Genomic DNA, 26857 nt, shown 5'->3' on the forward strand with positions numbered 1-26857 from the left:
TTTTGCACGTCCATGCAACTTATGTGACTTGGTAAGCACATTTTTACTCCTGAACTTATTTAGGCTTGTCATAACAAAGGGGTTGAATACTTATTGACTCAAGACATTTCAGCTTTTCATTTATAATTAATTTGTAAATTTTTTGGAAAAACATAATTCCACTTTGACATTATAGGCTAGTGACAAAAAATCTCTATTTGATCCATTTTAAATTCAGGCTTTAACACAACAAAATGTGGAAAAAGTCAAGGGGTGTGAATACTTTCAGTTATTATCTCAGACAAAGAGAAGTTGTTATTTTCATAGCACTGAATCCATCTCCAGTCATGGTACAGGCGTGAAACAGCAATGGGCGAAGACTGTTTTAGAATAAGCGGAGCTGTCACGATCGTCTAACAGAGTGGACCAAGGCGCAGCGTTGAAAGTGAACATATCCTTTTATTTTACTGATCACACGATCAAAAACAATAAACGATAACGTGACGTCTACGGTTTAACACGAACCGAAATGAACAAGAAACCACAACACAAAGTGAAAAGACCGATAGTTAAATATGGCTCCCAATCAGAGACAACCAGCTGACACTCGTTGCCTCTGATTGGGAGTCACTCAGGCCAACATAGATTTACCAACATAGACTTACACACCCTGGCTCAACATAACATAGTCCCCAGAGCCAGGGGCGTTACAGTACCCCCAAAGGCGCGGACTCCGGCCGCGCAAACAACCACAACAGGGAGGGACCGGGTGGGCACTCCGCCTCGGCGGCGGATCCGGCTCGGACATGACCCAGGCACGGGTTGTGCTAGACTGACGACGCACACCCCTGGCTTGATGCGTGGAGGAGAACGGGCCGGACCGGGCTGACGGGCGCACCCCTGACAGTGCGGGGAGCAGGAACGGGCCGGACCGGGCTGGCGACAGCGCACCACAGACTTGGTGCGGAGAGCAGGAACGGGCCGGACAGGGCTGACGCAAACGCACCACAGACCTGGTGCGGAGAGCAGGCACGGGCCGTGCCGGACTGGCGGCACGCACACCACTGGCTTGGTGCGGGGAGCTTGGATGGGCCGGACTGGGCTGGCGACGCGCACCACAGACTTGGTGCGGAGAGCAGGAACGGGCCGGACCGGGCTGGCGACGCGCACCACAGGCTCGGTGCGAGAGGCAGGAACAGGCCGAACCGTACTGGGGACACACGCCACTGGCCCTATGCAGGGATCAGAAGCGGGCCGGACCGGACTGGTACATACAACCCAGTACCTCTCGCCGTGCCTCCACACTTTCCCTCTCCCTCTGTGACCAGTGGCCCCCTTAACCTGGCGGCCTCCTCTTCACACCCGCTGACCGCTCCATCGCGGCCTCCTGCTGCCCCGTCGTCCACGTCGTGAGCCCCCCCCTAAAAATTTTCTGGGGTTCTCTCCTCCCCGTGGACCAGGCCTCCCTAGCTCTCGCCAGACTCTCGATCCATTGCTTCATAGACCAGCCTCTCTCCTCTTCACTTAGCGTGGCCCAGCCGAAACTCCTACTCCCCTGATCCCAGGTCCTTCCTCTCTCCTCTTCATGCTGCTTGGTCCTGTCTTGGTGGTTTCTTCTGTCACGATCGTCTAACAGAGTGGACCAAGGCGCAGCGTTGAAAGTGAACATATCCTTTTATTTTACTGATCACACGATCAAAAACAATAAACGATAACGTGACGTCTACGGTTTAACACGAACCGAAATGAACAAGAAACCACAACACAAAGTGAAAAGACCGATAGTTAAATATGGCTCCCAATCAGAGACAACCAGCTGACACTCGTTGCCTCTGATTGGGAGTCACTCAGGCCAACATAGATTTACCAACATAGACTTACACACCCTGGCTCAACATAACATAGTCCCCAGAGCCAGGGCGTTACAGTAGCTGTATCTCTGTGCAGGGTTGGGGTCAACTCCATTAAAAATCGAGATGTGAAAAATCATTAATGAAATTAAATGTCTACTATTTTCCCTCTATTAAGAATTTCATAAAGAATTTCAATTATATTCTTGAATTGACTGAGTTGAAATGGAGCTGAGCCCAACCCTGCACCTGATACCTTAGCTAAGAGAGTGTCAGCCAATCTCTCTCATTATTTATGTGTGGCAGTAAGTCAGCCCTAGTTTTATAAAGGGCAATGTGTTGATTGATGCATGGCTGGGTGGATGCCCACATTTGACTGTTTCACCCCTGCGGTGTGGTGTGGGATAGGGTGTGTGTGTGTGTGTGTGTGTGTGTGTGTGTGTGTGTGTGTGTGTGTGTGTGTGTGTGTGTGTGTGTGTGTGTGTGTGTGTGTGTGCGTGCGCATATGTGTATGTGAGAGGGACAGTGAAGGAGAAGTTTGGCCAGATAAGAGCCTCTACTAAATGACTAGTATTGTTGTGCATTACCAAGGATTGGGATCTATATAGTACATTGCCAAGGATTGGGATCTATAGAGTACATTACCAAGGATTGGGCTCTATAGAGTACATTACCAAGAATTGGGCTCTATAGAGTACATTACCATGGATTGCGCTCTATAGAGTGCATTACCAAGGATTGGGCTCTATAGAGTGCATTACCAAGGATTGGGCTCTATAGAGTACATTACCAAGGATTGGGCTCTATAGAGTACATTACCAAGGATTGGGCTCTATAGAGTACATTACCAAGGATTGGGCTCTATAGAGTACATTACCAAGGATTGGGCTCTATAGAGTGCATTACCAAGCATTGGGCTCTATAGAGTACATTACCAAGGATTGGGCTCTATAGAGTACATTACCAAGGATTGGGCTCTATAGAGTACATTACCAAGGATTGGGCTCTATAGAGTACATTACCAAGCATTGGGCTCTATAGAGTACATTACCAAGGATTGGGTTCTTTTACAGTGGGGGAAAAAAGTATTTAGTCAGCCACCAATTGTGCATGTTCTCCCACTTAAAAAGATGAGAGAGGCCTGTAATTTTCATCATAGGTACACGTCAACTATGACAGACAAAATGAGAAAAAAAAATCCAGAAAATCACATTGTAGGATTTTTAATGAATTTATTTGCAAATTATGGTGGAAAATAAGTATTTGGTCAATAACAAAAGTTTCTCAATACTTTGTTATATACCCTTTGTTGGCAATGACACAGGTCAAACGTTTTCTGTAAGTCTTCACAAGGTTTTCACACGCTGTTGCTGGTATTTTGGCCCATTCCTCCATGCAGATCTCCTCTAGAGCAGTGATGTTTTGGGGCTGTCGCTGGGCAACACAGACTTTCAACTCCCTCCAAAGATTTTCTATGGGGTTGAGATCTGGAGACTGGCTAGGCCACTCAGGACCTTGAAATGCTTCTTACGAAGCCACTCCTTCGTTGCCCGGGCGGTGTCTTTGGGATCATTGTCATGCTGAAAGACCCAGCCAAGTTTCATCTTCAATGCCCTTGCTGATAGAAGGAGGTTTTCACTCAAAATCTCACGATACATGGCCCCATTCATTCTTTCCTTTACACGGATCAGTCGTCCTGGTCCCTTTGCAGAGAAACAGCCCCAAAGCATGATGTTTCCACCCCCCATGCTTCACAGTAGGTATGGTGTTCTTTGGATGCAACTCAGCATTCTTTGTCCTCCAAACACGACGAGTTGAGTTTTTACCAAAAAGTTATATTTTGGTTTCATCTGACCATATGACATTCTCCCCAATCCTCTTCTGGATCATCCAAATGCACTCTAGCAAACTTCAGACGGGCCTGGACATGTACTGGCTTAAGCAGGGGGACACTCAGGATTTGAGTCCCTGGCGGCGTAGTGTGTTACTGATGGTAGGCTTTGTTACTTTGGTCCCAGCTCTCTGCAGGTCATTCACTAGGTCCCCCGTGTGGTTCTGGGATTTTTGCTCACCGTTCTTGTGATCATTTTGACCCCACGGGGTGAGATCTTGCGTGGAGCCCCAGATCGAGGGAGATTATCAGTGGTCTTGTATGTCTTCCATTTCCTAATAATTGCTCCCACAGTTGATTTCTTCAAACCAAGCTGCTTACCTATTGCAGATTCAGTCTTCCCAGCCTGGTGCAGGTCTACAATTTTGTTTCTGGTGTCCTTTGACAGCTCTTTGGTCTTGGCCATAGTGGAGTTTGGAGTGTGACTGTTTGAGGTTGTGGACAGGTGTCTTTTATACTGATAACAAGTTCAAACAGGTGCCATTAATACATGTAATGAGTGGAGGACAGAGGAGCCTCTTAAATAAGAAGTTACAGGTCTGTGAGAGCCAGAAATCTTGCTTGTTTGTAGGTGACCAAATACTTATTTTCCACCATAATTTGTAAATAAATTCATAAAAAATCCTACAATGTGATTTTCTGGATTTCTTTTTCTCAATTTGTCTGTCATAGTTGACGTGTACCTATGATGAAAATTACAGGCCTCTCTCATCTTTTAAGTGGGAGAACTTGCACAATTGGTGGCTGACTAAATACTTTTTTTCCCCACTGTATTTCACCTTTATTTAACCAGGTAAGCCAGTTGAGAACAAGTTCTCATTTACAACTGCGACCTGGCCAAGATAAAGCAAAGCAGTGCGATAAAAAAAAAAGTCAAAAAATACAAAAGAAAATATATATACAGTGTGTGCAAATGTAGCAAGTTATGGAGGTAAGGCAATAAATAGGCTATAGTGCAAAATAATTACAATTAGTATTAACACTGGAATGAAAGATGTGCAAGAGATTATGTGCAAATAGAGATACTGGGGTGCAAATGAGCAAAATAATTACAATATAGGGATGAGGTAGTTGGGTGGGCTAATTTCAGATGGGCTGTGTACAGGTGCAGTGATCGGTAAGGTGCTCTGACAACTGATGCTTAAAGTTAGTGAGGGAGATAAGAGTCTCCAGCTTCAAAGATTTTTGCAATTCGTTCCAGTCATTGGCAGCAGAGAACTGGAAGGAATGGCGGCCAAAGGAGGTGTTGGCTTTGGGGATGACCAGTGAGATATACCTGCTGGAGCGCAGACTACGGGTGGGTGCTGCTATGGTGACCAATGAGCTAAGATAAGGCGGGGATTTGCCTAGCAGTGATTTATAGATGGCCTGGAGCCAGTGGGTTTGACAACGAACTGTTAGGCCTACTGCTGCTAGGTAGCTCTCTCTCTGCTCTCTCCCTCCCCTCTGTCTGTCCTTGATTGCAGGAGTGAAGTCTGGTGTGCGGGAGTCAGGGTTCCAGCTGCAGCTCATTCACCATAATCACCTCAGCCTTTAAGACCCGGTCAAACTTACCACTCATCGTCAGATCATAGTCAAGACGACCATATATTTGGAACCTGACTCCTGCCTCCGCTTCACTCCTGCCACCACCATCCTGCTCTCCACTACCGGACCTCTCTTTTGGACTCACCACGGACACTAGGACATTACGGTACCACACCTGCCCTGACCTGGATCTGTTACCCTCCCTGTAACCTGGACTTGCTCTTCCCCTATTATTGGAAACCTGGACTATTGAACATTTTAAATAAACCTGTTAAACCTTCTCTGGCTTGGTGTACTTGTCTGCATTTGGGTTCTAATACTGGTAAATCATAACAGTATGATCTGACCATCATGAACCCAGCAGACAGTAGCTTGGATACCACCCCAGAGTGCACTCAAATTTGGACTGCCATAGCCAATCAGGGCATTTTACTTGGCCAACATGATACCCTGTTTAAGACGATTGCTGAGGACAGTCAGGTGCTGCTTAATCAGGTTCAATTACTCACCAATCAAGTGTCTGCCCTTACTACCCCTTCAGCCCAGATCAGAGAGCCTTTTGTTCCTGCTCCAGAGCGCTATGACGGGAACATGGGAACCTGTGGCGATTTTTTGACTCAATGCTCGTTAGTGTTTGAACAACAGCCCCTCACCTACGCCTCAGAAAGAGCCCGTATTGCCTACCTTATCAACTCTACTAGCGGTTCCGCTCGTGCCTGGGGATCCGCGGTCTGGGAGAGTCAGTCGGACATTTGCAACGCTTACGTTGCCTTCACCACTGAGATGAGGAAGGTTTTTGACCACCCCGTACGAGGCAAGGAGGCTGCGAAACGGTTGTTTTCTCTTCGGCAGGGGGCTCGCAGTGTGGCGGAGATGGCAGTGGAGTTTCGGACTTTAGCAGCAGTGAGTGGTTGGAATGACGAGGCATTACAAGGAGTGTTCATCAATGCTTTGTCTGAGACTTTAAAAGATGAATTGGTGTCATATGATGAATCGCCTACGCTGGATAATCTTATTTCACTCACCATCAGGTTGGATAATCGGATTCGGGAGCGCCGCCGGAGAGGAGTGTTAGTTCCAAGCAACCTGTCTGTCATCAACAAACTCCTCCCCGCATCTTCCCTACGGAGAAAGCCGTGTCTTCCCGAGTCGATACGAGGAGCACTGAACCCGAAGCCATGGAGGTGGGTCGTGCACGGTTGTCCTCAGAGGAGCGTGCACGTCGCATTCAGGCTCGGGTCTGCCTGTATTGTGGAGAAGCTGGTCATTTCGTTCCTTCCTGCCCAGTTCGTCCGGGAAAAGGGCCGGCTCATCATTAATGGGAGAAGTTTTGGTGAGCCGAGCAGCGGATTCTTCCTCTTCTCCCCGCATTCTGCTCCAGGCATCCCTCCAGTGGCAGTTCCAGAATCTCTCTGTTAGTGCGCTGATTGACTCTGGTGCAGACGAAAGCTTTTGGATAGAGAGTGGGCTCAACAAATGGATTTGGAGACTGTTCCTATGGACTGTCCGCTGCAGGCTAAGGGTCTGAATGGACAATTGTTGACCCATATTACCCATCAGACTGTTCCTGTTTGTCTTAGAGTGTCGGGAAATCATCAGGAGAACATTCAATTCCATATTATCGACTGCCCACAGACCCCTCTGGTCCTTGGTATCCCCTGGCTCATAAGACACAATCCACACATTGATTGGGTGACAGGTAGAATTGTTTCATGGAGCACATTTTGTCATGTGAATTGTTTGTGTTCTGCTCTGACTCCTGCCAGTACTGTGCCTCGACCTCCACTGGAGTCCATGGATCTTTCTAATGTTCCTGACGTGTATCATGACCTGGCATCCGTTTTCTGCAAACACAGAGCTACTTCTCTTCCTCCTCACCGGCCTTACGACTGTGCCATTGACCTCCAGCCAGGAGCCCCGCTCCCCAGCAGTCGCCTGTACAATCTCTCCCGGCCGGAGACGGAGGCTATGGAGAACTACATTCGGGACTCCTTGGCGGCAGGTATTATGCGTCCTTCCTCGTCACCTGTAGGAGCGGGATTCTTTTTTGTTGCTAAGAAGGATAAGACCCTCAGACCCTGTATTGATTACCGTGGACTTAACAACATCACCATTAAGAACAAGTATTCTCTGCCTTTGATTAATTCTGCTTTTCCCCTCCTTCATGGTGCTACCATCTTTACGAAACTGGATCTACGAAATGCGTATCACCTGGTGCGCATTCGTAAAGGTGATGAATGGAAGACTGCCTTCAACACACCCTTGGGACATTTTGAGTATCTGGTTATGCCTTTTGGGTTGTCTAATGCCCCTGCTGTTTTTCAGGCACTAGTCAATGATGTCCTTCGGGGACATGTTGAATCGGTTTGTTTTTGTCTATCTGGATGATATCTTGATTTTCTCAGAGTCCTCCCAGGAACATGAACTGCATGTGCGCCAGGTGTTGCAAAGGTTGTTGGAGAACAAACTGTTTGTGAAGATGGAGAAATGTGAATTTCATGTGTCTGAGACCTCTTTTTTGGGTTACATCATCGCTCAGGGGGAGTTGCGGATGGACCCAGCTAAGATCTCTGCTGTCACGGACTGGCCAGCCCCCTCTACCCGCAAACAACTTCAACGATTTCTGGGGTTTGCAAACTTCTATAGGAGGTTCATCAAGGACTACAGCCGCATTGCGGCGCCACTCACCGCTCTCACCTCCATCTCACGACCGTTCGCTTGGAATGAAGGGGCCGAATCAGCGTTCGAAGAACTGAAACATCGCTTCGCCTCGGCTCCCATTCTGATGCAGCCGGACCCCGACCGCCAGTTTGTCGTGGAGGTGGATGCATCCGACACTGGGGTAGGTGCGGTGTTGTCACAGCGTTCTCCTGAAGATAACAAACTGCATCCCTGTGCTTTTCTCTCAAGGAAACTTTCTCAGGCAGAGAGGAATTATGATGTTGGCAATCGTGAACTGCTCGCCGTTAAGCTGGCTCTCGAGGAGTGGCGACATTGGTTGGAGGGGGCGGAACAACCCTTCATCGTTTGGACGGATCATAAGAATCTGGCTTACCTCCAGTCAGCGAAGCAGCTCAACCCCCGTCAAGCCAGGTGGGCACTATTTTTTGGGAGATTCAATTTTTCTCTGTCTTACCGTCCTGGGTCACGCAACGTCAAGCCTGACGCCCTGTCTCGTGTTCATTCGGCTGTTGATACTGGTAGTAACCCTGAACCCATTTTGCCTCCTACCTGCAGTATTGCGGTCGTCACATGTGACATCGAGGGGATTGTTAGACAGGCTCAACATCATCAAGCTGACCCTGGGAGGGGTCCTCCTAACCGGATGTTTGTCCCTGAGTCTGCTCGCTCCCAGGTACTTCAGTGGGCTCACTCGTCTCCCCTTACCTGTCACCCTGGAGTTTCGCGGACCCTTGACTTTGTGCGACGGAAGTTCTGGTGGGCCACGATGGAGGCGGACACTCGAGCCTTCATTGCTGCTTCTACGGTATGTGCACGAAGTAAGAACTCCACCCAGGCCAGCGCTGGTCATCTACGACCTCTACCTATACCCAGCCGGCCCTGGTCGCATATCGCTATGGATTTTGTCACTGGACTTCCCCCTCGTCTGGAAAGACTGTAATTCTTACGGTGATTGATCGTTTTTTCTAAGTTCGCTCATTTTTTGGCCCTACCTAAACTGCCCACTGCCAGAGAGACGGCTGATATTTTGGTTGAACATGTGTTTCGCTCTCATGGTCTACCCACGGATATTGTCTCTGACAGGGGTCCCCAGTTTGTCTCCCAGGTGTGGAAAGCTTTCTGTAAAGCTTTGGGCATTACATCCAGCCTGTCCTCTGGATATCACCCCCAGACCAACGGGCAAGCCGAGAGAGCGAACCAGGAGATGGAGACCGCTCTTCGCTGTGTCACAGGGTCTAACCCTGGGTCATGGAGCTCCATGCTCCCCTGGGTGGAATATGCTCATAACACCTTGACTAACGCTTCCTCTGGTTTGTCTCCTTTTCTGTGTGCTCTGGGTTATCAACCTCCCCTGTTCCCTTCTCAAGAGAGGGAACTGGCGGTACCCTCGGTGCAGTCCCACATGCGCCGCTGCTTCCAAGGTCTGGAGGAAGGCCAGGGTAGCTCTGTCCCGAGCTTCGGCGTACATGCAGAGGCAAGCCAACCGTCACCGGTCCCAGGCTCCCGGTTACTCTCCTGGTCAAGAGGTATGGCTGAAGTCACGGGACCTTCCATTGAAGGTGGAGTCTAAGAAGATGGCGCCTCGTTTTATAGGACCGTTCAAGATACTGTCTATTGTTAACCCCTGCGCGGTTAAGCTACAGCTTCCTGCCTCCCTACGGGGTTCATTCCACCTTTCATGTTTCCCAGATTAAGCCTGTGTCGGTTAGCCCTCTGTGCCCGCCCTCTCGTCCCCTCCTCCGCCCAGGATCGTGGGTGGGGGTCCGGTCTACACTGTCCGGCGACTTCTGGATGTTCGCCGCCGGGGTCGTGGTTTCCAGTACCTGGTGGATTGGGAGGGTTATGGTCCTGAGGAACGTTCCTGGGTGCCCAGGAGCTTCATTGTGGATCCTGCTCTGGTCCGAGAGTTTCATAGGTTACATCCCGATAAACCCCGTCGGCCGCCAGGTGGCGTCCGTAGAGGGGGGTACTGTTAGGCCTACTGCTGCTAGGTAGCTCTCTCTCTGCTCTCTCCCTCCCCTCTGTCTGTCCTTGATTGCAGGAGTGAAGTCTGGTGTGCGGGAGTCAGGGTTCCAGCTGCAGCTCATTCACCATAATCACCTCAGCCTTTAAGACCCGGTCAAACTTACCACTCATCGTCAGATCATAGTCAAGACGACCATATATTTGGAACCTGACTCCTGCCTCCGCTTCACTCCTGCCACCACCATCCTGCTCTCCACTACCGGACCTCTCTTTTGGACTCACCACGGACACTAGGACATTACGGTACCACACCTGCCCTGACCTGGATCTGTTACCCTCCCTGTAACCTGGACTTGCTCTTCCCCTATTATTGGAAACCTGGACTATTGAACATTTTAAATAAACCTGTTAAACCTTCTCTGGCTTGGTGTACTTGTCTGCATTTGGGTTCTAATACTGGTAAATCATAACACGAACATGTAGTGAGGACCAGCCAACAAGAGCGTACAGGTCACAGTGGTGGGTAGTGTATGGGGCTTTGGAGACAAAACGGATGGCACTGTGATAGACTACATCCAATTTGCTGAGTAGAGTGTTGGAGGCTATTTTGTAAATGACATCGCCGAAGTCAAGGATCGGTAGGATAGTCAGTTTTACGAGGGCATGTTTGGCAGCATGAGTGAAGGAGGCTTTGTTGCGAAATAGAAAGACGATTCTAGATTTAACTTTGGATTGGAGATTCTTAATGTGAGTCTGGAAGGAGAGTTTACAGTCTAACCAGACACCTAGGTATTTGTAGTTGTCCACATACTCTAGGTCAGACCCGTCGAGAGTAGTGATTTTAGTCGGGTGGGCGGGTGCCAGCAGCGTTCGATTGAAGAGCATGCATTTAGTTTTACTAGTGTTTAAGAGCAGTTGGAGGCTACTGAAGGAGTGTTGTATGGCATTGAAGCTCGTTTGGAGGTTTGTTAACACAGTGTCCAATGAAGGGCCAGATGTATACAAAATGGTGTCGTCTGCGTAGAGGTGGATCTGAGAGTCACCAGCAGCAAGAGCGACATCATTGATATACACGGAGAAAAGAGTCGGCCCAAGAATTGAACCCTGTGGCACCCCCATAGAGACTGCCATAGGTCCAGACAACAGGCCCTCCGATTTGACACATTGAACTCTATCTGAGAAGTAGTTGGTGAACCAGGTGAGGCAGTCATTTGAGAAACCAAGGCTATTTAGTCTGCCAATAAGAATGCGGTGGTTGACAGAGTCGAAAGCCTTGGCCAGGTCGATGAAGACGGCTGCACAGTACTGCTCTATTATCGATCGCGGTTATAATATCATTTAGGACCTTGAGCGTGGCTGAAGTGCACCCATGACCAGCTCGGAAACCGGATTGCTTAGCGGAGAAGGTACGGTGGGATTCGAAATGGTCGGTGATCTGTTTTTTAACTTGGCTTTCAAATACTTTGAAAGGCAGGGCAGGATGGATATAGGTCTGTAACAGTTTGGATCTAGAGTGTCACCCCCCCTTTGAAGAGGGGGATGACCGCGGCAGCTTTCCAATCTCTGGGGATCTCAGACGTTACGAAGAGAGGTTGAACAGGCTAGTAATAGGGGTTGCGACAATTTCGCGGCTAGTTTTAGAAAGAAAGGGTCCAGATTGTCTAGCCCAGCTGATTTGTAGGGGTCCAGATTTTGCAGCTCTTTCAGAACATCAGCTGTCTGAATTTGTGTGAAGGAGAAGCGGGGGCATGGGCAGAGTTGCAGCGGAGGGTGCAGAGTTGGTGGCAGGGGTAGTGGTAGCCAGGTGGAAAGCATTGGCCAGCCGTAGCAAAATGCTTGTTGAAATTCTCGATTATTGTAGATTTATCGGTGGTGATAGTGTTTCCTAGCCTCAGTGCAGTGGGCAGCTGGGAAGAAGTGCTCTTACTCTCCATGGACTTTACAGTGTCCCAAAACTTTTTTGGAGTTAGTGCTACAGGATGCAAATTTCTGTTTGAAAAAGTTAGCCTTTGCTTTCCTGACTGCTTGTGTATATTGGTTCCTAACTTCCCTGGAAAGTTGCATATCGCGGGGCTATTTGATGCTAATGCAGTACGCCACAGGATGTTTTTGTGCTGGTCAAGGGCAGTCAAGTCTGAGGAGAACCAGGGGCTATATCTGTTCTTAGTTCTGTATTTTTTTGAATGGGGGCATGTTTATTTAAGATTGAGAGGAAATTACTTTTAAAGAACAACCAGGCATCCTCTACTGACGGAATGAGATCTATATCCATCCAGGATACCTGGGCCAGGTCAATTAGGAAGGCCTGCTTGCTAAAGTGTTTTAGGGAGCGTTTGACAGTGATGAGGGGTGGTCGTTTGACCGCGGACCCGTTACGGACACAGGCAATAAGGCAGTGATCGCTGAGATCCTGGTTGAAAACAGCGGAGGTGTATTTAGAGGGTAAGTTAGTCAGGATGATATCTATGAGGGTACCCATGTTTACGGATTTAGGGTTGTACCTGGTAGGTTCGTTGATCATTTGTGTGAGATTGAGGGCATCTAGTTTGGATTGTAGGATGGCCGGGGTGTTAAGCATATCCCAATTTAGGTCACCAAGCAGTACGAACTCTGAGGATAAATGGGGGGCAATCAATTCACATATGGTGTCCAGGGCACAGCTGGGGGCTGAGGGGGGTCTGTAGCAAGCGGCAACAGTGAGAGACTTATTTCTGGAAAGGTGGATTTTTTGAAGTAGAAGCTCAAACAGTTTGGGCACAGACCTGGATAGTATGATAGAGCTCTGCAGGCTATCTCTACAGTAGATTGCAACTCCACCCCCTTTGGCAGTTCTATCTAGATGGAAATTGTTGTAGTTGGGGATGGAAATTTCAGAATTTTTGGTGGCCTTCCTAAGCCAGGATTCAGACACTGCTAGAACATCAGGGTTGGCGGAGTGTGCTAACGCAGTGAATAACTCAAACGTAGGAAGTAGACTTTTGATATTAACATGCAAGAAACCAAGGCTTTTGCGATTACAGAAGTCAACAAATGATAGCGCCTGGGGAGTAGGAGTGATACTGAGGGCTGCAGGGCCTGGGTTAGCCTCTACATCACCAGAGGAACAAAGGAGGACTAGAATAAGGATACGGCTAAAGGCTTTAAGAACTGGTCTTCTAGTGCGTTGGGTACATAGAATAAAGGGGGCAGATTTCCGGGCGTTGTAGAAAAGATTCAGGGCATTATGTACAGACAAGGATATGGAAGGATATGAGTAAAGTGGAGGTAAACCTTAGTGTTGGGTAACAATGAAAGAGATAGCATCACTGGAGGCACCGATTGAGTAGGTCTCCGCGTGTATGGTGGGTGGGACAAAGGAGCTATCTAAGGCAGGTTTAGCTGGGCTGGGGGATCTACAGTGAAATAGTACAATTAGAAATAACCGAAACAGCAATAAGCAAACCATATTGACATGGGAGAGAGGCATAAACCAATCACAGGTGTAATTTGAGAGAGCTAAGACAACAGCTGGTAATGACGACACAGTTTAGGCTGAGGCTAAACATAAACAGGATGTGGTACCGTAAAAAGGAACAGTCCAGCAGGCATCAGCTGTATAGCTGAGTTATCATAAGGTCCGGTGAACAGAAATTGGATAGTTCGGAGGTAGTTCGGGGGCTGCTAAAGCACTAGCGAGCAAGAGGCCACGGCTAGCGTGTGCTAGCGGGCGGGGCTAGTAGATGGAATCTTCGTGGTCGACATCGTAACGGGAAGCCTGTTGTAACCACATCCGCATTTCGCGGCAGACCAGTCGTGTAGGATCGGATCCTACAGGATCCTACAGGATCTCCTTCTGTAGAGTACATTACCAAGGATTGGCATTACCAGGGATTGGGCTCTATAGAGTACATTAGCAAGGATTGGGCTCTATAGAGTGCATTACAAGGATTGGGCTCTATAAAGTACATTACCAAGGATTGGGCTCTATAGAGTACATTACCAAGGATTGGGCTCTATAGAGTACATTACCAAGGATTGGGCTCTATAGAGTACATTACCAAGGATTGGGCTCTATAGAGTACATTACCAAGGATTGGGCTCTATAGAGTACATTACCAAGGATTGGGCTCTATAAATCAAATCAAATCAAATCAAATTGTATTGGTCACATGCGTCGAATACAACAGGTGCAGACATTACAGTGAAATGCTTACTTACAGTCCTTAACCAACAGTGCATTTATTTTAAACAAAAAAAGTAAGAATAAAACAAAAACAAAAAAAAGTGTTGAGAAAAAAAGAGCAGAAGTAAAATAAAGTGACAGTAGGGAGGCTATATATACAGGGGGTACCGTTGCAGAGTCAATGTGGGGCACCGGCTAGTTGAGGTAGTTGAGGTAATATGTACATGTGGGTAGAGTTAAAGTGACTATGCATAAATACTTAACAGAGTAGCAGCAGCGTAAAAAGGATGGGGGTGGGGGGCAGTGCAAATAGTATGGGTAGCCATGATTAGCTGTTCAGGAGTCTTATGGCTTGGGGGTAGAAGCTGTTGAGAAGTCTTTTGGACCTAGACTTGGCACTCGGTACCGCTTGCCGTGCGGTAGCAGAGAGAACAGTCTATGACTAGGGTGGCTGGAGTCTTTGACAATTTTGAGGGCCTTCCTCTGACACCGCCTGGTATAGAGGTCCTGGATGGCAGGAAGCTTTGCCCCAGTGATGTACTGGGCCGTACGCACTACCCTCTGTAGTGCCTTGCGGTCGGAGGCCAAGCAGTTGCCATACCAGGCGGTGATGCAACCAGTCAGGATGCTCTCGGTGGTGCAGCTGTAGAATTTTTTGAGGATCTGAGGACCCATGCCAAATCTTTTTTAGTCTCCTGAGGGGGAATAGGCTTTGTCGTGCCCTCTTCACGACTGTCTTGGTGTGTTTGGACCATGATAGTTCGTTGGTGATGTGGACACCAAGGAACTTGAAGCTCTCAACCTGTTCCACTACAGCCCCGTCGATGAGAATGGGGGCGTGCTCAGTCCTCTTTTTTTTCCTGTAGTCCACAATCATCTCCTTTGTCTTGGTCACGTTGAGGGAGAGGTTGTTGTCCTGGCACCACACGGCCAGATCTCTGACCTCCTCCCTATAGGCTGTCTCATCGTTGTCGGTGATCAGGCCTACCACTGTTGTGTCGTCGGCAAACTTAATGATGGTGTTGGAGTCGTGCCTGGCCATGCAGTCATGGGTGAACAGAGAGTACAGGAGGGGATTGAGCACGCACCCCTGAGGGGCCCCCGTGTTGAGGATCAGTGTGGCAGATGTGTTGTTACCTACCCTTACCACCTGGGGGCGGCCCGTCAGGAAGTCAGGATCCAGTTGCAGAGGGAGGTGTTTAGTCCCAGGATCCTTAGCTTAGTGATGAGCTTAGAGGGCACTATGGTGTTGAATGCTGAGCTGTAGTCAATGAATAGCATTCTCACGTAGGTGTTCCTCTTGTCCAGGTGGGAAAGGGCAGTGTGGAGGTGCGATAGAGATTGCATCATCTGTGGATCTGTTGAGGCGGTATGCAAATTGGAGTGGGTCTAGGGTTTCTGGGATTATGCTGTTGATGTGAGCCATGACCAGTCTTTCAAAGCACTTCATGGCTACAGACGTCAGTGCTACGGGTCGGTAGTCATTTAGGCAGGTTATCTTAGAGTTCTTGGGCACGGGGACTATGGTGGTCTGCTTGAAACATGTTGGTATTACAGACTCAGTCAGGGACATGTTGAAAATGTCAGTGAAGACACTTGCCAGTTGGTCAGCACATGCTCGGAGTACACGTCCTGGTAATCCGTCTGGCCCTGCGGCCTTGTGAATGTTGACCTGCTTAAAAGTCTTACTCACATCGGCTACGGAGAGCATGATCACATAGTCATCCGGAACAGCTGGTGCTCTCATGCATGCTTTAGTGTTGCTTGCCTCGAGCGAGCATAGAAGTGGTTTAGCTCGTCTGGTAGGCTTGTGTCACTGGGCAGCTCGCGGCTGTGCTTCCCTTTGTAGTCTGTAATAGTTTTCAAGCCCTGCCACATCCGACGAGCGTCAGAGCCAGTGTAGTATGATTCAATCTTAGACCTGTATTGACTCTTTGCCTGTTTGATGGTTCGTCGGAGGTCATAGCGGGATTTCTTATAAGCGTCCGGGTTAGAGTCCCGTTCCTTGAAAGCGGCAGCTCTACCCTTTAGCTCAGTGCGGATGTTTCCTGTAATCCATGGCTTCTGGTTGGGGTATGTACGTACGGTCACTGTGGGGGACGACATCATCGATGCACTTATTGATGAAGCCAGTGACTGATGTGGTGTACTCCTCAATGCTGTCTGAAGAATCCCCGGAACATGTTCCAGTCTGTGCTAGCAAAACAGTCCTGTAGCTTAGCATCTGCGTCATCTGACCACTTTTTTATTAACCGAATCACTGGTGCTTCCTGCTTCAGTTTTTGCTTATAAGCAGGAATCAGGAGGATAGAGTTATGGTCAGATTTGCCAAATGGAGGGCGAGGGAGAGCTTTGTATGCGTCTCTGTGTGTGGAGTAAAGGTGGTCTAGAGTTTTTTCCCCTCTGGTTGCACATTTAACATGCTGGTAGAAATTAGGTTGAACGGATTTAAGTTTCCCTGCATTAAAGTGCCCGGCCACTAGGAGCGCTGCATCTGGATGAGCGTTTTCCTGTTGATTAATGGCCTTGTACAACTCATTCAGTGCAATCTTAATGCCAGCATTGGTTTGTGGTGGTAAATAGACAGCTATGAAAAATATAGATGAAATCTCTCTTGGTAAATAGTGTGGTCTACAGCTTATCATAAGATACTCTACCTCAGGCGAGCAAAACCTCGAGACTTCCTTAGTATTTGATTTTGTGCACCAGCTGTTGTTTACAAATATACACAGACCGCCACCCCTTGTCTTACCAGAGTCAGCCGTTCTGTCCTGCCGATGTAGCGTATAGCCTGCTAGCTGAATGTTATCATTGTTGTCGTTCAGCCACGACTCCGTGAAACATAAGATATTACAGTTTTTAATGTCCCGTTGGTAGGATAACCGTAATCTTAAATCGTCCATTTTATTCTCAAAATATTGAACGTTGGCTAATAGGATTGATGGAAGAGGCAGTTTACTCGCTCGCCGTCGGATCCTTACAAGGCATCCGGATCTGCGTCCGCGATATCTCCGTCTCTTCCTCACGCGTATGACGGGGATTTGGGCCTTGTCGGGTGTCTGTATGATGTCCTTCGCGGCCGCCTCGTTGAAGAAAAAATCTTCGTCCAATGCGAGGTGAGTAATCGCTGTCCTGATATCCAGAAGCTCTTTTTGGTTATAAGAGAAGATGGCAGAAACATTATGTACAAAATAAATTACAAATAACGCGGAAAAACACACATAATAGTACAATTGGTTAGAGGGCTGTAAAACGGCAGCCATCTTCTCCGGCGCTGTGCTTACTTAATAGGTTGGCATTGGTGAAGGAACTCTATAGAGTACATTACCAAGGATTGGGCTCTATAGAGTACATTACCAAGGATTAGGCTCTATAGAGTACATTACCAAGGATTGGGATTTATAGAGTTCATTACCAAGCATTGGGCTCTATAGAGTACATTACCAAGCATTGGGCTCTATAGAGTACATTACCAAGGATTGGGCTCTATAGAGTACATTACCAAGGATTGGGCTCTATAGAGTACATTACCAAGGATTGGGCTCTATAGAGTACATTACCAAGCATTGGGCTCTATAGAGTACATTACCAAGCATTGGGCTCTATAGAGTACATTACCAAGCATTGGGCTCTATAGAGTACATTACCAAGGATTGGGCTCTATAGAGTACATTACCAAGGATTGGGTTCTATAGAGTACATTGCCAAGGATTGGGTTCTGTAGAGTACATTACCAAGGATTGGGCTCTATAGAGTACATTACTGTCACGGATTCAGCCGAGGCTGCCCCTCCTCCTTGCTCGGGCAGGCTTCGGCGTTCGTCGTCACCGGAGTACTAGCTGCTACCGATCCATGTTTCTATGTTCGACTTGTTCTGTCTTTATTGGTTACACCTGTTTCCCATTATGTAGTATTGTCTTCCCTATTTAACCCTCTGTCTTACACTGTGTGTTGTGTGTGCTTGTTTATTGTTTTCGGCAGTCGTTAGTGTGCGGGTTGTTTTCCTCCCTGTGTGGAGGTTGTTGTATCTCAGAGTACCATCGAGTAAAGTATGTTTTCCTGATGAGCTCTGTGTCCTGCGTTTGACTTCGCCTACCGCATTTCACTGACGCCCTTGACAATTACCAAGGATTGGGCTCTATAGAGTGCATTACCAAGGATTGGGCTCTATAGAGTGCATTACCAAGGATTGGGCTCTATAGAGTACATTACCAAGGATTGGGCTCTATAGAGTACATTTCCAAGGATTGGGCTCTATAGAGTACATTACCAAGGATTGGGCTCTATAGAGTACATTACCAAGGATTGGGCTCTATAGAGTACATTACCAAGGATTGGGCTCTATAGAGTACATTACCAAGGATTGGGCTCTATAGAGTACATTACCAAGGATTGGGCTCTATAGAGTACATTACCAAGGATTGAGCTGTATAGAGTACATTACCAAGGATTGGGCTCTATAGAGTACATTACCAAGGATTGGGCTCTATAGAGTACATTACCAAGCATTGGGCTCTATAGAGTACATTACCAAGGATTGGGCTCTATAGAGTACATTACCAAGGATTGGGCTCTATATAGTACATTACCAAGGATTGGGCTCTATAGAGTACAGTACCAAGGATTGGGCTCTATAGAGTGCATTACCAAGGATTGGGCTCTATAGAGTACATTACCAAGCAATGGGCTCTATGGAGTACATGGAGGTATTGTTCAGCTTATCCTGTGACTTCCCTCAGCTTGTCTGATGTTCTCCAGCTGCCTTCAGTCTTTCACCTTTTTGGGGGGTTTGCTGTATGGCACAGCTTCTCTGTTACATAGGATGTTATGGTGTATGGCCCTGTAGGGTTCCCTCTATAGCAGTAGTCTCTTCTCTCTATATAGGACTCTGGGGTGGTATAGGTCACCATGTTCAGATGGAAATGCTCAACAATGGGTTGCCATTCTACACGATAGGGGCACATTACATCTCATTTGGCACAATGGACACTGCGCTAAAGCCAGATTGGTGGCAGCATTTAGTCTCCTGCTTTTCTTACCCAGCCTTCTCCCCAGTCTACGCTGCTCTGTGGACCATACTTTAGGTGCCGGGTCATTTGTTGCAGGGTGTGTGTGTGTTTGTGCTTGTGTTTGTGTGTGCGTGTAACCTATTGCAATCAAAATATCTCCTCTCTTTCTTTCCCTTTCTAGTGCACGTGCTGTGCTGCCATGACGACCATGGCCCCTCCCCTCACGTTTTTCCTCCTGCTCCTGCGATTGGCTCACAGTTCTTTTCCAGAGGAGCCTGGTCCGCTCAGCTACGCTCCCTTAGAGGGTATGTGTCCTTCTTATTGTGTGTGTGTGTGTTTGTGGGCGCACGTACACTGAGTATACAAAACATTAAGAACATGACTGACAAGGTGTATCCAGATGAAACCTATGATTCCTTTTTGTGGGCCCACATTTTTTTTTCTTGATCAAATAACATGGAAAACAACCACTTTTTGTGCAGTATTAATTTACCATCCTTACAAACCACTTAAAAACCTCTTAAGGATCGGACCCTTTTTTTCAATGTTCGCCTAAAATGACATACCCAAATCTAACTGCCTGTAGCTCAGGACCTGAAGCAAGGATATGCATATTCTTGATATCATTTGAAAGGAAGCGCTTTGAAGTTTTTGGAAATGTGAAATTAATGTAGGAGAATATAACACATTAGATCTGGTAAAATATAATACAAACAAAAAAACATGCGTTTTCTATTTTTTGTTTTTTGTTGCATCATCTTTGAATTGCAAGAGAAAGGCCAGACAGTGATGTAGGATTCTAGGTGTAATTTAGATGTTGTTCACCAGATGGCAGCAGTGTGTGTGTGCGAAGTTTCAGACTGATCCAGTGAAGAATTACATCACTACACAATATTTTGTATTAAGTTTGCCAGGAGTTTTCCCAAATGTGCCGAATTGTTTTTCAAGTACATAACTATAGAGCACATACAAAAATGCTATGGTAATACAACATTTAAGTTTGCACACTGGATCATTAACTTCCCTACAGAAAATACACTAACCTTCACATGTCTAGATGGTGGGGTGGGTGTGGAGTCAGAGGTTAAACTGTAGAACCCAGTTCCTACATGTGAATATAACAATTTATTTTTCAAACAAAACTACACTACATTTTATCTCTGGGACCCTCAGGATGACAAATCAGAGCAAGATTACTGAATGTAAGTACATTATTTACCTTCAGAGGTGAATGTACCAAACCAGTTGCTGTGATAAAAGTGTTTTGTTGTTGTGTACTATCCTCAAACAATAGCATGGTATTTTCTAGCTGTAATAGCTACTGTAAATTGGACACTGCAGTTAGATTAACAGGATTTTAAGCTTTCTGCCCATATAAGACATGTCTATGTCCCGGAAAGTTGGCTGTTGTTTACAACACCATTCTAGTCACATATCGCATATTGAGCAACAACGTCCCGTATAAGGGACACCGATCCCGTAGAGGTTAATGTACATTACTGTATTGTACATAGGTTGGTCCTCTAGGTCTGTACCTGTAGACTTTTCATCACCATGAAGAAAAACAATGCACAATACAGTGGTTTGTGATGATGTGGAGTATTGATGTGGCTCAGTTGGTAGAGCATGGCGCTTGCAATGCCAGGGTTGGGGGTTCGATTCCCACGGGGGATCAGTATGATAATGTATGCACTTACCACTGTAGGTTTCTCTGGGTAAGTGTCTGCTAAAAGGAATGAATAGACCATTTCAGTTTTCACATAGAAATAAGTTGCATTTGCAAAGTATTTCAAGAAACTGGAAAACATATATCAAGCAAGTATTTTTATATTCCACAAGTATTATCAGGTTAACTGTTTTGTACAGATAATTATCAAACTCAAGTTACAAATGCTGGTAAACGCTCAAATATATTTAGTTTAAATTTTTTCACAAAAGTGCACTGGGCCTTTACTAGTCCTGTATTAGCAGACCGATACAGACTTCTTCAGCGCGGGCACTTTTTTTTTGCATCCCCCCAGAATAAAAAAAAACTGCACCCCCACCCCCAAACTACTTCCTGCGGCTATGGGTGCAACTCAATATTAGGAAGGGGTTACTAATGTTCGGTATACTCAGTGTGTGTACAGTGAGGGAAAAAAGTTTTTGATCCCCTGCTGATTTTATACGTTTGCCCACTGACAAAGAAATGATCAGTATATAATTTTAATGGTAGGTTTATTTGAACAGTGAGAGACAGAATAACAACAAAAAATTTTTGAAAAACGCATGTCAAAAATGTTATAAATTGATTTGCATTTTAATGAGGGAAATACGTATTTGACCCCCTCTCAATCAGAAAGATTTCAGGCTCCCAGGTGTCTTTTATACAGGTAACGAGCTGAGATTAGGAGCACACTCTTAAAGGGAGTGCTCCTAATCTCACCTTGTTACCTGTATAAAAGACACCTGTCCACAGAAGCAATCAAATCAATCAGATTCCAAACTCTCCACCATGGCCAAGACCAAAGAGCTCTCAGGGACAAGATTGTAGACCTACACAAGGCTGGAATGGGCTACAAGACCATCGCCAAGCAGCTTGGTGAGAAGGTGACAACAGTTGGTGCGATTATTCGAAAATGGAAGAAACACAAAACTGTCAATCTCCCTCGGCCGGGGGCTCCATGCAAGATCTCACCTTGTGGAGTTGCAATGATCATGAGAACGGTGAGGAATCAGCCCAGAACTACACGGGAGGATCTTGTCAATGATCTCAAGGCAGCTGGGACCATAGTCACCAAGAAAACAATTGGTAACACACTACACCGTGAAGGACTGAAATCCTGCAGCGCCCGCAAGGTCCCCCTGCTCAAGAAAGCACATATACAGCCCGTCTGAAGTTTGCCAATGAACATCTGAATGATTCAGAGGAGAACTGGGTGAAAGTGTTGTGGTCAGATGATACCAAAATCGAGCTCTTTGGCATCAACTCAACTCGCCGTGTTTGGAGGAGGAGGTATGCTGCCTATGACCCCAAGAACACCATCCCCACCGTCAAACATGGAGGTGGAAACATTATGCTTTGGGGGTGTTTTTTCTGCTAAGGGGACAGGACAACTTCACCGCATCAAAGGGACGATGGACGGGGCCATGTACCGTCAAATCTTGGGTGAGAACCTCCTTCCCTCAGCCAGGGCATTGAAAATGGGTCGTGGATGGGTATTCCAGCATGACAATGACCCAAAACACACGGCCAAGGCAACAAAGGAGTGGCTCAAGAAGAAGCACATAAAGGTCCTGGAGTGGCCTAGCCAGTCTCCAGACCTTAATCCCATAGAAAATCTGTGGAGGGGAGCTGAAGGTTCGAGTTGCCAAACGTCAGCCTCGAAACCTTAATGACTTGGAGAAGATCTGCAAAGAGGAGTGGAACAAAATCCCTCCTGAGATGTGTGCAAACCTGGTGGCCAACAACAAGAAACGTCTGACCTCTGTGATTGCCAACAAGGGTTTTGCCACCAAGTACTAAGTCATGTTTTGCAGAGGGGTCAAATACTTATTTCCCTCATTAAAATGCTAATTAATTTATAACATTTTTGACATGCGTTTTTCTGGATTTTGTTGTTGTTATTCTGTCTCTCACTGTTCAAATAAACCTACCATTAAAATTATAGACTGATCATGTCTTTGTCAGTGGGCAAACGTACAAAATCAGCAGGGGATCAAATACTTTTTTCCCTCACTGTATGTGTTTCTTTGGCATGAATGCGTTTGTGTACATATGGTATCCGTGATGAATGACCCTTGGTGGATCTCAGTATTCCTTCAGGACAGAAAGATCAGGGGTCACAGCCTTGGTCTGGAGCTGTTTTCACACAAAACAACCGTGTCACAGAGATAGATTGCAGAAGCACTGGGAAATGTGTTTTTCCTTGTGTGTGAATGAAAGATGTAATGCTCTCCTCTCCTTCTCTCCTTTGATTTAATATTATGGAGCTGCGATCTGAGGTCATTGCTTTATTGTTGTTTTATTGCATATATGATTGAGCATCTAGTTCAAGGGGAAGGGGGTGTAAGAGGTGGAGAGGTAGAGATGGAGGGAGAGAGCGAGACATGGGAGGAGAGAGAGAAAAAGAGAGTGATCGAAGGACAGAGGAGGGAGATAGTCAGAGAGGTGGAGATGGAAAGAGAGTGGTGGCGATGGAGAGAGAGGGAGAGATGAAAGAGAGAGAGATTGAATAGTTGCAGAGGAGAGAGAGAGAGGGCAGAGCGTTTGGAGATCAGTAGACGGATGGATGTGTATTATGGTGTCGTTCCTTGCAGTCAAGGACAGATGAGACAGAGGTCCCACTCAATCTCCTGAAGAGTAGTCCCTATGGAGATGTCCTCTCCACCTTCCCTGCAGTGTGTCCCTGTCCTTCAATACTGTCTGGTCTATCCCTCGTCCCCTCCTGTATCACTATAATTGTCTGTCTCCCTCTTTCTGCCATCCCTCTGTTTCTCCCCCTCCAAGCTTTTTTTCTCAATCCTTTCCATCCCCTGTAATGTAATGATAGTGTAAACAACGCTTTCTTTCTTTCTCTCTCCCTTCTTCTCAGTGGTGAGGAGGTATCCTGTGTTTGTGGGTAGAGCGCATCGTTCCTCTCAGAGACAGGAGCTGCACATTCAGACAGTGCTCCAGGTCAACCGCACTCTCTACATAGGAGCCAGGTAACAATCAGCAACTGCCTGTATCCTACCGCACACACTGTACACTGTACCCTACCGCGCACACTGTACACAGTACCCTACCGCACACACTGTACACTGTACCCTACAGCACACACTGTACACAGTACCCTACCGCACACACTGTACACAGTACGCTACCGTACACACTGTACACAGTACCCTACTGTACACAGTACCCTACCGCACACACTGTACACAGTATATACAGTGGGGGAAAAAAGTATTTAGTCAGCCACCAATTGTGCAAGTTCTCCCACTTAAAAAGATGAGAGAGGCCTGTAATTTTCATCATAGGTACACGTCAACTATGACAGACAAAATGAGAAAAATAAAATCCAGAAAATCACATTGTAGGATTTGTAATGAATTTATTTGCAAATTTATGGTGGAAAATAAGTATTTGGTCAATAACAAAAGTTTCTCAATACTTTGTTATATACCCTTTGTTGGCAATGACACAGGTCAAACGTTTTCTGTAAGTCTTCACAAGGTTTTCACACACTGTTGCTGGTATTTTGGCCCATTCCTCCATGCAGATCTCCTCTAGAGCAGTGATGTTTTGGGGCTGTCGCTGGGCAACACGGACTTTCAACTCCCTCCAAAGATTTTCTATGGGGTTGAGATCTGGAGACTGGCTAGGCCACTCCAGGACCTTGAAATGCTTCTTACGAAGCCACTCCTTCGTTGCCCGGCGGTGTGTTTGGGATCATTGTCATGCTGAAAGACCCAGCCACGTTTCATCTTCAATGCCCTTGCTGATGGAAGGAGGTTTTCACTCAAAATCTCACGATACATGGCCCCATTCATTCTTTCCTTTACACGGATCAGTCGTCCTGGTCCCTTTGCAGAAAAACAGCCCCAAAGCATGATGTTTCCACCCCCATGCTTCACAGTAGGTATGGTGTTCTTTGGATGCAACTCAGCATTCTTTGTCCTCCAAACACGGCGAGGTTGAGTTTTTACCAAAAGTTCTATTTTGGTTTCATCTGACCATATGACTGTCACGGTTCTCTAAGACCGAACCCAGAAGCAGACCAGGACAAGGTGAGTTGAACGAATGTGAGTGTTTATTTACAGATAAAAAGATGCAGAATAGTCCAGGAGACGGAGCGGGTGGCGGAGATGAGTAGGTGGTGGTGAAGTGGCAGATGAACTGATGGCACGGCAGGGGTTGGGTGAAGGTTCGGGAGAATGACTGTAGACAGAAAAAACGGAGATAAGTACAAGGCAGTTCAACAAGGTGCAAAAAACAACAAAACTAACGCTAGTACTCAGAGGCTGATACGCTGGCAAAACATACTGTTTATGGCTAACGATCCAGCAGGGAATGGATGTCAGGTCAGAGCTTATGAAGGGGTGATGATCAGGACCAGGTGTGCCGAAGCTGATGAGAAGCAGGTGCGGGTAATCGAGAGATCACCCGCCTAGCAACGTCGCCCGACAACCGGACAGGGTGCGTTCAGGCACCTTCGGGAAACAGGAGATTCAGAGCAGAAAAACGGCAACACAGGCAGGAACAGACTCAGGACGCAGGGTTCATGACAGTACCCCCCCCTCCGACGAACGCCACCGGGCGGACTACCCGGAGCGCCAGGATGGAGGCAGTAGAAGTCACGAAGGAGGTCAGCATCAAGGATCTGACGCCGAGGAATCCAACTCCTCTCCTCAGGACCATACCAATCCCAGTCCACGAGATACTGGAAACCCCGGCCCCGCCGTCTGGAATCCATGATGCGGCGCACCGTGTAGACAGGACCTCCTCCGATCATCCGAGGAGGAGGAGGAGGAGGTGGAGGGGGCAACAGAGGGCTGAGGAGAACAGGCTTGAGGCAGGAGACATGGAAGGTGGGATGGACTCTGAGCGTACTAGGCAACTTGAGTCGAACCACAACAGGATTAATCACTCTCTCCACCACAAACGGACCAATGAACCTCGGCGACAGTTTCGTTGACTCAGTCCGCAGAGGAAGGTCCCGTGTAGCCAACCAGACCCTATCTCCGATTGCATAAGCGGGGGCTGGAATACGGTGACGATTCGCCTGGAGCTGATACTGGTCAGAAACTCTGAGGAGGGCCTTTCTGGCCCGATGCCAGGTCCGGTGGCAACGACGAATGTGGGCCTGGACAGAGGGAACCGAGAGATCTTTCTCCTGAGAAGGAAACAAGGGGGTTTGGTAGCCGTATAGGCACTGGAAGGGAGACATCCCAGTGGCAGAAGTAGGGAGAGTATTGTGAGCATACTCAACCCAAGGCAACTGAGAGGCCCAAGAGGTGGGGTTGGAGGAAACAAGGCAGCGCAGCGTGGATTCCATCTTCTGGTTGGCTCTCTCCGCCTGTCCATTAGATTGGGGGTGAAATCCAGATGTGAGACTGACTGTAGCTCCAATGGCCAAACAGAAGGATTTCCAGACAGCAGAGGTGAACTGAGGGCCACGGTCGGAAACTGGGCAATCCGTGGACCCTGAAAACCTCCCTAACCAGGATCTTGGACGTCTCAGAGGCAGAGGGAAGCTTGGAGATGGGCACAAAGTGGGCGAACTTGCTGAATCGGTCCACAATAGTCAGAATGACCGTGTTCCCCTCAGAAGAGGGCAACCCAGTGACAAAGTCCAGGGCCAGATGCGACCATGGTCGCCGGGGATCGGTAGGGGTGAAGAAGTCCAGAGCTGGGCCGATTGGCACTCTTGTTCTGCGCACAAACTGGACAGGCAGCAACAAACCTCCGAGTATCTTCTCCCATGGCAGGCCACCAAAATCGTATGCGTAGAAGCGCCATCGTCCGAGCCACGCCAGGGTGACAAGCCATCTTGCTGGCGTGGGACCATTGGAGGACAGCCGAACGAACCGACTCAGGCACAAACAACCGACCCGGGTGGACCGTTACCGGGGCCGGGCTGCGTCCAAGGGCCGCCATAACCTCCTCCTCAATCCTCCACATAACGGCTCCCACGACAAGGTTCCGGGGAAGAATCGTCTCAGTCTTGGCCCCACTCTCCTCCGTCTTGGAGAACATCCGGGACAAGGCGTCCGCCTTGCCGTTCTTAGACCCCGGTCGGAACGTCAAGGAAAAATTAAAGCGACCAAA

The 26857-nt window shown here is 47.5% G+C and overlaps 1 pseudogene; it reads left to right on the forward strand.

Annotated features, from left to right (window-relative positions):
- The window catches only part of LOC121535501, an 84137-nt pseudogene that overhangs the window by 38391 nt on the left and 18889 nt on the right, over nucleotides 1–26857 (forward strand).

Source organism: Coregonus clupeaformis, chromosome 21 (genome assembly GCF_020615455.1).
Source record: "Coregonus clupeaformis isolate EN_2021a chromosome 21, ASM2061545v1, whole genome shotgun sequence".
In the NCBI taxonomy this organism is placed as follows: domain Eukaryota; kingdom Metazoa; phylum Chordata; class Actinopteri; order Salmoniformes; family Salmonidae; genus Coregonus; species Coregonus clupeaformis.